Raw genomic sequence first — 10,227 nt, 5'->3', positions numbered from 1 at the left:
TGAGGTGATCCTGAGCATGTCAGAGCTAGAATACAATGGCTCAAATGGCAACAGAGTAAATGAATGGAATAATCAAGAAGGGAAAATGGGAGAAGTCATCAAAGCGACAAGTATAGAGGGTTTTATCCTGAAATAATTAATTGATAATAAAAGCTACAACATGGAACTAGTTAATATAGTATGTTAAGGTTTAGGTTTGTCATGAGGTATGTGCGGACAGAAAAGAGAAGACTGACCTGGGACACATGAGCAAATCTAAATTATTAATCTTAGATAACTATCTGGACAAAGATCTAAATGCCAAGATTAGAACCAAATCAGGTAAGTGAGTAACAATGCAGAGTCAAATATTTTGTGTTTGTTTAAAGGTTTGCCACCTCATAACTGTGTAACTTCAAACAAGTAATTTGACTGTCTGCATTCTTCATTATTTTCAAATCTATTAAAAAAAAAGCCTAAAAAATACAACATTAAACATACAGAGTGATTTTGGTAAATCAGCATAAAAAGTTTCAATAAAATAAGATTTTACTGATAATCTTCTGTGTACTAAATGCTAAAGACAGAAAAATGGGCATATAATTTTCCTTGCCTTTTAGGAGCTTAGCATTCAAATGAGGAGACAAAGTCTTGTACAACTGAGGAATATATTAAGAAATGTGCTATCCTATATAAAAAGTGCTATGGTTATATAGAAGTTGATGGTTAATTTAGCCAAAAAAGCAGGGGAAATCTTTACAAAATGATTCATCCCTAAGTCTGGAATGAGAAAGGAGAAACCTGGTAGACCTAAAATGAAAGGATGGGACATTCAAAGCAGTAAATACGCTGAATATTTTAGTGTGATAAAAACAAACAAGCAAACAAACAGCCAGAAGCTGGCTCGATATTGTTTTCCTCAATAAAATGTAGGCTCCTTTACAGCAGGGACAATTTCTCATTCAATTTATATCAGTATCTCCCAGAATCCCTGATGTTTGTATGTACTCAGCATTCATGTGTGGATATTTCTATTTTTCCATCAATTTCACCTAGCTAGAATAGGAGGAAAGTACAGCTATCTTTGTTTTAAAAAATCTATTTTGAGAAATCATTCTGCCCAATAGCAGAAAGTAAAATTTTTGTGTGGGTAATCATCACAAGTGAATGCCTGGTCTTCAGCATTTGCTTGTGCTGGAAAACAGTTGATCTAGGGAAGGGGTCATCTCTTCATTCTGGCCCTTACCTGGCCTCAGCTTTCCAACCTGACAACTAGCAAGAAACTCCATGGCACACCTGCTAATGCTATTCATTTGTCTTAGCCACAGGGCTCCCCCAGGTCCTTTGGCATCCACTGTCACATCTCTGCCACCGTCAGCCCTACAGGAAAATACTTGACTCTTAGCTGCCACCTACCAGAGACCTGCCCTAAGGCTCTGTAGGTTTGGATTCAGCCATTACTTGGCCAAGTGCAGCTTTCTCTACACTAGTACAGGAGTTGTCAGGATCTAGGAACCCAACAAGCAATCTGAACCTAGGTTACCTTACTTCTTGCATCCTTAAATCATTGTAGGGTTTTACCACTACACTTTAGGAAATGGCTGAAAGGAAAGAGGACTTAGATCATGCCTATCTCTCTCTTGTTTCCTTCCATTCAATAGCCTGTGGGATCTTATTTGGGCAGGCAGGCAGGAAAAACTCTGTTGTTACAGAATTTACTTTATGCTATGTTTTAGAAAACAAAAACTTGCCCTCTTGTACTTCTAAAATCTTTTTCTTGCAAAACCATAGTTTTTACTGTCATTTCCAAAAGTCTATCTAATACTCAAAAGTAGTATTTTGATCCATTTCTTTTTCCCTGAATTTCTATGTTAATAACCCTCTTCTCAAAGGTGTGAGCCCATAATTTCCTTGCTGCTAGGGTAGGGACTGAGAGCACAAGAAAATGTATTTGAAGGGTGGGGGCCTTAAAGGAAAAGATGTAGATACATCAGTCAGTTACTCAGTGTATTCCCACACATGCCCTTTTCCTAGCTAACAAACTGAAGGATTAAAGGACTGAGGGAAGAGACAATAAAACTCCCAGTGATTCCTGTGTCTCCAGCACCTGAAATAGCACCTGGTATATAGGGGAAATTATAATTTGTTGAATAACAAATTGTACAGAAGGTAGCTCAAATGTTTCCCACCAACATAATCATTCAGCAAAGCATTCAGAGAGAAAAGGGTCAGTGGCAGAAATCTGAGAACATAAATATTTAAGTGACAGAATAGTGGAAAATTGTCACAGAAGAAAAATAAGAAGAGATCAGAAAAGTAGAAGAAAAACCAGGAAGGAAAAATGGTAAAGAAAGGATGGCAAGAGAGAAATTAAAGGGGAGAGAGTAGTTTACTATGTTAAAAAAAAAAAAGAAAAAAAAAAGCAGTGATTGCATAGAATAAGGACTTAGGAGAAGATTGGTGGGTTTTGATGATTTGTGGGTCATTAATAATACTTGAGAGATTAGCCTGAGTGAAATGGTTGGTCCAGAAGTCACTTTGCAATGGGTTGAGGAGTCACAGAGCAGCCTGAATAATTAGTGTGAAAGTGCTTCATAAATCCTAAACCACTTTACAAACACAATTAGGTTATACAGCTTGTTAGATTCAGGGCCTGGCTGTTGCTCATTCACCAAACTTTCTGGATTCTTATTTATTTATTTATTATTTATTTATTTATTTATTCATTTATTTATTTATTCAGCATCAGGTACACACTTCCTAGCACTTTAGCAGACAGAATATATCATAATCAGTGAACTTAAGGAAACAGATGTTAAACTTCACTAGTTTTCTTGTACCTTAACCTAATTTTCTTCTGTAATATGCCTCAGGTGCAAAAGAAAAAAAACACTATCATTAAACAATCTCCAAACACTCCCTACTGTTTCTTCCAAGGTATCTTCCTGTTGCCAGTTGCTTAGCAATTTCACCTTAGGGTCTTTAAAACTTCTGATTTGTTTACACAAAATTGATATAAATTTGAATATGCCCTTGACTCCATCCATGAAATTTGGAATACAGTCCATCACTTTGCCATCCCCCACAACTGGATCCAATTGTATTACTTTCAATACCTCCTCTTTCTTGGCTTCTCTATCCTAATTTCTGTTTTGTGTAGATTCCCTGTCAATCCAAGTCAGCTTACTAGACATTACATGGGCTTAATATACAATTAATCATACTCTGAGAGGTTTCTTTCTCTGACCTAAGCCCATACTCCTCAAATAAGCTTGTTCTAACTCTCCTTGTAATGACATCTAATTGTCAAAACATTAATATAAAGGCATAAAATGAGCAGCTTTAAGTTAGTTATATGTAAAATGATTCAGAAAGTAATGGATTTAGTATATTAATGCATTTTTTAGAGAAAACACTACCAGATATTAATATTTAAAAGATGCTGCCACTGTTTGAGATTTTTCTACCAGAACCCTGTAACTTACCTGTTCAGCACAAGGATTGTTTATGAAGAAAAATAATCAAATGAAATAATTCTATGGTTCTTTTTATTGGCAAAACAGTGACATCTATTGTTCAATGTTATATAAAATGGAATTTAAAAATCGGAAGCAATTCTATTTTTTTTATATGATTAGCTACAAAGTAATAACTTTCTTAAATTTATTGTTTTAAACAGGTGGTATCTAGAAATTCATTTTTAATTTAAAATCAAATCCATCTGATTATTTAGGAGTTCCAATATCCAATCACTATTCAAAAGTCTAGGATCTGTCTAGTTGCTAAAAACAGGGAGAGAGAAATAAGACAATAAAAATATGGAATATAATTCTTAAAGTTGACTGCATAGTATAAAAGATGTGTTTTTCTCCTCACAAATTACTCAAATGCACATTATTCAAATCTGTGAAAGCCCAAGCTGAATTCTGAATTGAAGGCAAGTTTCTCTTCTCATGTTGCATCTGTTGTTAACTAAATCTATGTATTTAGAAATATTGTTTACCATCTTAGCTACACTTTATTCTCTATAAAAGTATGGGGCTTTACCTGAAGGTGATCAATTTCCTCCTAGCTCTTACTTTTCTCTAAGATGTCATTCACCACCATTCGATTAAGCCAAAATTTTAAAAGTGAATTTCTATCTAAACAAGTCTCTTTTTAAAGAGAGTCAAAAACATTGCCATGATATAGGGAAGAAAAGAGTTCAATTTTGTGAGAAAACATTTATTAGATATATTAAAAAAATAATTGGCCAATTCAATGAAAATGATTATACTTCTTCTGGTCATGTGTGAATACAACGTTAATAATAAGCTCAATTTATCATCAACATGCAACAAAAGAAAAAACCCTCAAAATAGGCACTTTAAAGGAAACTGAAGATGACACTATAAGCATTTTCCAGTATGTGATATAACAGATAATGTTCTAAAGCACTAGAAACCAAAATCCTAATGTAACTTCAAAGAGCTTCTGAGCAGTAGATCAATCTAGATTGTGAGATGCTCTGTTCACCTGAAGCCCTAGGGATTGCTAATGGAGAAGGAAAAATTAGATGTTGCCCACTGTTACCTGGAGTCCTGGTCCCCATAAGCAGTATTTTCTTCTACCATCAAAATATTGTACTTTTAATAAATTTCTAAAACAATAAAAATTATCAAACTGATAATCATCTTGGGGAAAAATCATTCTTTGAAAATGTGAGGCTCACAAATATTAGAGAATGACAATAAAACAAGCTTTTGTTTTGGCTCTCGCCTAAAGCTCTTTTAAATTAAAATGTATATAATCTATACATTCATTTTTTTCTATGAATATTTTTGAGCTTGTATAACATTATAGCACTCAACTGAGTGTTCACTGGCCCCTCATACCCTTCTTCAAAAAACATCTTTGAGGTTTATTTATGTGGGGAATGCTGGAAGGTGTCAAGAGAGAACATGCAATACAAGGTATGTCCTAACAGGACAGGACCAGAAGCACATACCCAGAGTTCTGCTCCCAGCTTACCTTTCCCTTCATTTCAAGTTCTTTCATTGCCACTCCGCTCTCTCCAGCCCTCTATTTCTATTTGAGAATAGAAAGCCTGGTTATTTCTTTCTACTTACATACAAATATGAAAGCATATGCCAAGGCTACTATTTCCTGGTCTTAGATTATGTAGAGGAAACATCTCACAGACTCATGACATCTCCTCACCCTCTGATGAGGCATTTGGCCAGGGAAATATTGTAAACAACTGTAAATCATAAGAGAGGGAGACTCAACAGCCAAGTAATCAGGTACCCATTGACATGCCCATGTAGGCAAAGAGCATTTGAGGTCAGAAGTTGGGCAGCACAGATCTATCTGAAGCAAAGGAAATATGTAGTTTCTGCCTTCTTATCTTCCTATCTTCAAATATCTCCTTGCCCCCTGTTTTAAAAATTTACCATTCACAGACAACCCTCAGAATGGGAGAAAATATTTGCAAATGACGCAACCAACAATGGATTAATCTCCAAAATATACAAACAGCACATACAGCTCAATATTAAAAAAATAAACAACCCAATCAAAAAATGGGCAGAAGACCTAAATTTTAGCAAAGAAGACACACAGATGGGCAAGAGGCACATGAAAAGATATTCAAAACATCACTAATTATTAGAGCAATCCAAATCAAAACTGCAATGAGGTATTACCTCACACCAGTCAGAATGGGTACCATCAAAAAAATCTACAAACAATAGATGCTGGAGAGGGTGTGGAAAAAAGGGAACCCTCTTATACTGTTGGTGGGAATGTAAATTGGTACAGCCACTATGGAGAACAGCATGGAGGTTCCTTAAAAAACTAAAAATAGAACTACTATATGACACAGCAATGCCACTACTGGGCATATACCCAGAGAAAAACATAATTCAAAAAGACACATGCACCCCAATGCTCATTGCAACACTGTTTACGATAGCCAGGTCATGGAAGTAACCTGAATGTCCATCAACAGACAAAGATAAAGAAGATGCAGTACATATATACAATGGAATATTACTCAGCCATAAAAAAGGAACTAAATTGGGTCATTTATAGAGACGTGGATGGATCTAGAGGCTGTCATACACAGTGAATTAAGTCAGAAAGAGAAAAACAAATATCGTATACTAACACATATATGTGGAATCTAGAAAAATGGTACAGATGAACCTATTTGCAAAGCAGAAATAGAGACACAGATATAGAGAACAAACATATGGACACCAAGGTGGGAAAGGGGCCTGGGATGAATTGGGAGATTGGGATTGACATAAATACACTACTGTGTATTAAACCGATAACTAATGAGAACCTACTATATAGCATAGGGAATTCTATTCAGTGCTCTGCGGTAACCTAAAAAGGAAGGAAATCCAAAAAAGAGGGAATATATGTATACACAGAGCTGATTCACTTTGCTGTACAGCAGAAAGTAACACAAAATTGTAAAGTAACCAGACCCCAATTTAAAAAAAAATAAAAACTATAAAATTTACAATTCACTTTTATTTGTATAAAATTTGTATTTAGTCAATAATTATATTAATATTAGTAAAAATAATGCATACAAAGTTTTTATTGTTGACATAAAAATTACTATAAATTTAGTGGCTTTAAAACACACAGTAATTATCTCACAATTATGTAGGCTGGAAGTCCACTGTCACTGGGCTAAAATCAAAATGTTGGGGACTTCCTAGGTGGCGCAGTGGTAAAGAATCCACCTGCCAATGCAGGGGACACGGGTTTGAGCCCTGCCCTAGGAAGATTCCACATGCTGCAGAGTAACTAAGCCTGTGTGCCACAGCTATTGAGCCTGTGCTCTAGAGCCCGTGAGCCACAACTACTGAGCCCATGTGCTGCAACTATTGAAGCCCACGCACCCGGGGCCCGTGCTCCACAAGAGAGGCCACTACAATGAGGAGCCTGCGCACCACAATGAAGAGTAACCCCCGCACTCAGCAACTAGAGAAAGCCTGTGTGCAGCAATGAAGACCCAACACAGCCAATAAATAAATTAAATAAACAATTTATAAAAAAAAAATTAAAAAATTGTTTAAAAAAAAAAAAGTTGGCTGGGTTATGTTTCTTTCTGAAGGCTCTGAGAGAAGATCCATGCCTTTCCAGTTTCTAGAGTTCCTCTGCATTCCTTAGCTCCTGGTCCCCTTCCTCCATCTTCAAAACTAGCAAGGTTGCATATCAGCTCTCTGACTTTTCTTTATTATCACATCTCACTCTGAATGCAGCAGGAAAAGGTCCCTTCTTTTTAAGGATTTGTATGATTACATTAGATCCACCTAAATAATCCAGGATAATATTTTCAGTCCTGAGTCCTTAACCTTGATCATATCTTCAAAGTCCTTTTCACCATGTAAAAAAGTAGGGTATCCACAGATCTGAAAGGTGAAGGTGTGGACATCTTTGTGGAGGTGGGATTTAAAATATTTAGAACATCAACATAAATTGGGGGTAAGATTTGAGAACTAAACCTTAATTGTTTACTTGTCTGGGACTTTACATACATTATCTTACTGAGTTTTCAGAACAACCCAACAACATAGTTGATAGTATCCAAAGCAAGCAGATTCTTAAAATGTTGACTCAGAGAAATTTAGTAATTTGCCCTAAGTCACGTACTTTATAACTGTTCATTCCAGGATTTGAACATAACCTACATTCTGCTACCAAGGCACTAGACCAAAATGAAATTAAGAGGTATACTTAAGAGGAAGACATATTACTAACACAAAAAAAGTTAAAAACATCACAACTTTTCAAATTAAATAATTTACTTAACAGTTTGGTCCTTAATGTAAACATGACATATTCATGTCCGTGTCTCCTAGAAATGATCTCTCAGTAAAAGGCACCTTGGTGTGGTATCCTGATTACCCACTCAGAAATCTCACTGTCTTTTTGATGCCCCCTCCCTTTTTCATCACCAACATTTATAGTCAAGACATCACTGTATCTTCCTGTCTCTTCCTCTTATCTATCTCTCAAACTCATCTATTCCCACTGCCATTCCTTTGGTATATATGAAATCATCTCTCTTATGGTTGATGACAAAAGCCTTCTAACTGGTTCTTCTGCCTTCCATCTTACTTGCCTCACACTTACCATCCATCTTCCCTCATAATAAACAGAGTGAGCTCTTTCAAAGGTATAGTGTAGGTTGAAAGTCTCTTATTTAAAGATTTTGAAAGGCTCCCCATTTTCCTCACCTTGACCAAATAAATCTGCCTAAGTTCCTGCTTTCTTTTTCAATGTAATTTATCTCTCAGAAGCACCCCATACCTGCTTCCCTCCTTCACACAATTTTATGTGCTATCAGATAGTTTTCCCATTCCTAAAACATTCACTTCTTTTTTTTCATTTTCTCTCTCCCTCCCTTTCCCCCTACCCCCACCTCTCTCTAGCATGCATGCCCATGCATCTCACCTGGACTTCCCCACATTCTGTCCTCTGGAAAACTCTCACATAAAATCTTCACACAGAGGACTTCTGCACAACTTGTTAAAAGCCTTCTCTGAGTTCCCTACTCTGAATTAGTTACCCTTATATATGTTCCTACAGCATAATATAAACCAAAGCAATTATTACTCTGTAATTACCTTCTCTGCTTATAGATTGTACCTCACCACAGAACTACACCCTATATCAGAGGACAGAAGGCATATCTCTAAATGTCTGCAACTTATTATATATTTTCTTTTTTCTGAAGGTATAAATATTTATATGGCCATCATGTAATTAGAATTTCTACATATAGTCTAACTTAAAGCTAGTGAGATACAATTATTATTTAAAATTGCCATACTACTGACAAGAACAGAAATTACTGATTTTTTATAATAAAGTTAGATTTCAGGTTAAGGTAAATTTTAAATTGAACATGAATGTTATAGTTTCTGCCATAAATTTTCAAATTTTATCTGTGTCCATGACGTCAAACAGATGACTCCCAAATCGTTGTATGCATTACCCTTCCCATAAATAATTGTGAAGATATGTATGTCTGTCTTCCAAAATGATGACTAATTGGGAGTGGTTTTTATATATAAGTACATCAAATTTGAGACTATAATAATTAAAAATAAGTATTTTGATTTGAGTTAATCACTTTATGGAACTGACGCAAGAAAATGCTAAACTTGATGAACATATTTTTTCTGTCTAGGCTGTTTTCTATTGTATATAAAATAGGGGACAGGAAACTTAGCAAACCAATCTTTTATTTCAATATATTGAAATTATGTTTCTAAAACAAATTTAATAGATTTTTTAAAAGTAATTTAGTGTGAAAACAAGTGTTTTTTCAGCTGAGTGCTTTATATTTTAATTGTCTATTTTTGAGTCATTAAATACATGCTGATTGACCATCATAACAATTAAATTAACAGAACAGTTGCAAATGTTTAGTTGGGGCTTAATGTGCCTCTTTTTAGCCCACTTAAATTCACACCTCCCAGAGAACTGAAAGTTTGGTTCTCAGATTTTGTCAATGAAAGTAGATTCTAACTTTGATGATAATTAAGTATTGTAGTGAAACACAGTGATTGCCTAAAGTCAATAGCAAGATTTTCATAAGAAGACAATATTGGGCACGTAGAATACATGATCAAAATTATAGAATGCATCTATTTGACAGACCTGGTGCAGTTAGTCTGCTGCCAAGGTTTCCACTACAGATGCAAAAAGAAAATGTCCTTGCACTTTCTATGTGTCTGATTGGGCAGCCAAGATTGGATGGGAGAATACAAAGAAAAACATGGTAATACAGGGAAAAACATGGAGAGAGAATTTTTGCAACTCAGAAGTAACTTTGTAAACAGTGAAGGTCCTGTTTTACTCCAAAAAACATCCAAAATTTGAGTTAAAAATTAGAGCAAAAAGAAAAGCATAATGCCATGTTATTCCTCATTGTTGTCATAGGGTCAAATAAAACTGGTTACAGAAGTGATGTAGCTGTCGTTAAAACACCACTTCTTGACTTCTACTGAGTTTCTTACTTTCTCATTATGTACAAGATATGGATAGACTGTTTTCAATACATTTTCTATGAAATTAATTCTTTCACTACATTTTGGGCATGGGAAAAGATTGTGATTTTGCCTTGAAAATTCAACCAGAATTTTTAAGAAAATTGTTTTATAATATTATTTTAAAATTCTATTTCATGCATCATGAAATCATATTATATCTCACACTAGTACAATGAGGTTGTTTAGT

At 35.1% G+C, this 10,227-nt stretch overlaps 1 non-coding gene across 1 annotated transcript; it reads left to right on the top strand.

Annotated features, from left to right (window-relative positions):
• Positions 1-9,629: 9,629 nt before the first annotated feature.
• On the top strand, positions 9,630-9,760 carry LOC130841101 (small nucleolar RNA SNORA31). The gene has a single exon (XR_009050143.1). It is a non-coding gene; the product is annotated as a small nucleolar RNA SNORA31 (small nucleolar RNA).
• The last annotated feature ends 467 nt before the right edge of the window (positions 9,761-10,227 follow it).

Source organism: Hippopotamus amphibius, chromosome 17, assembly GCF_030028045.1.
Source record: "Hippopotamus amphibius kiboko isolate mHipAmp2 chromosome 17, mHipAmp2.hap2, whole genome shotgun sequence".
Taxonomy (NCBI): Eukaryota; Metazoa; Chordata; class Mammalia; order Artiodactyla; family Hippopotamidae; genus Hippopotamus; species Hippopotamus amphibius.
The sequence above is the reverse complement of the archived record's forward strand: the minus strand, read 5'-3'. Positions and strand labels throughout refer to the sequence as shown.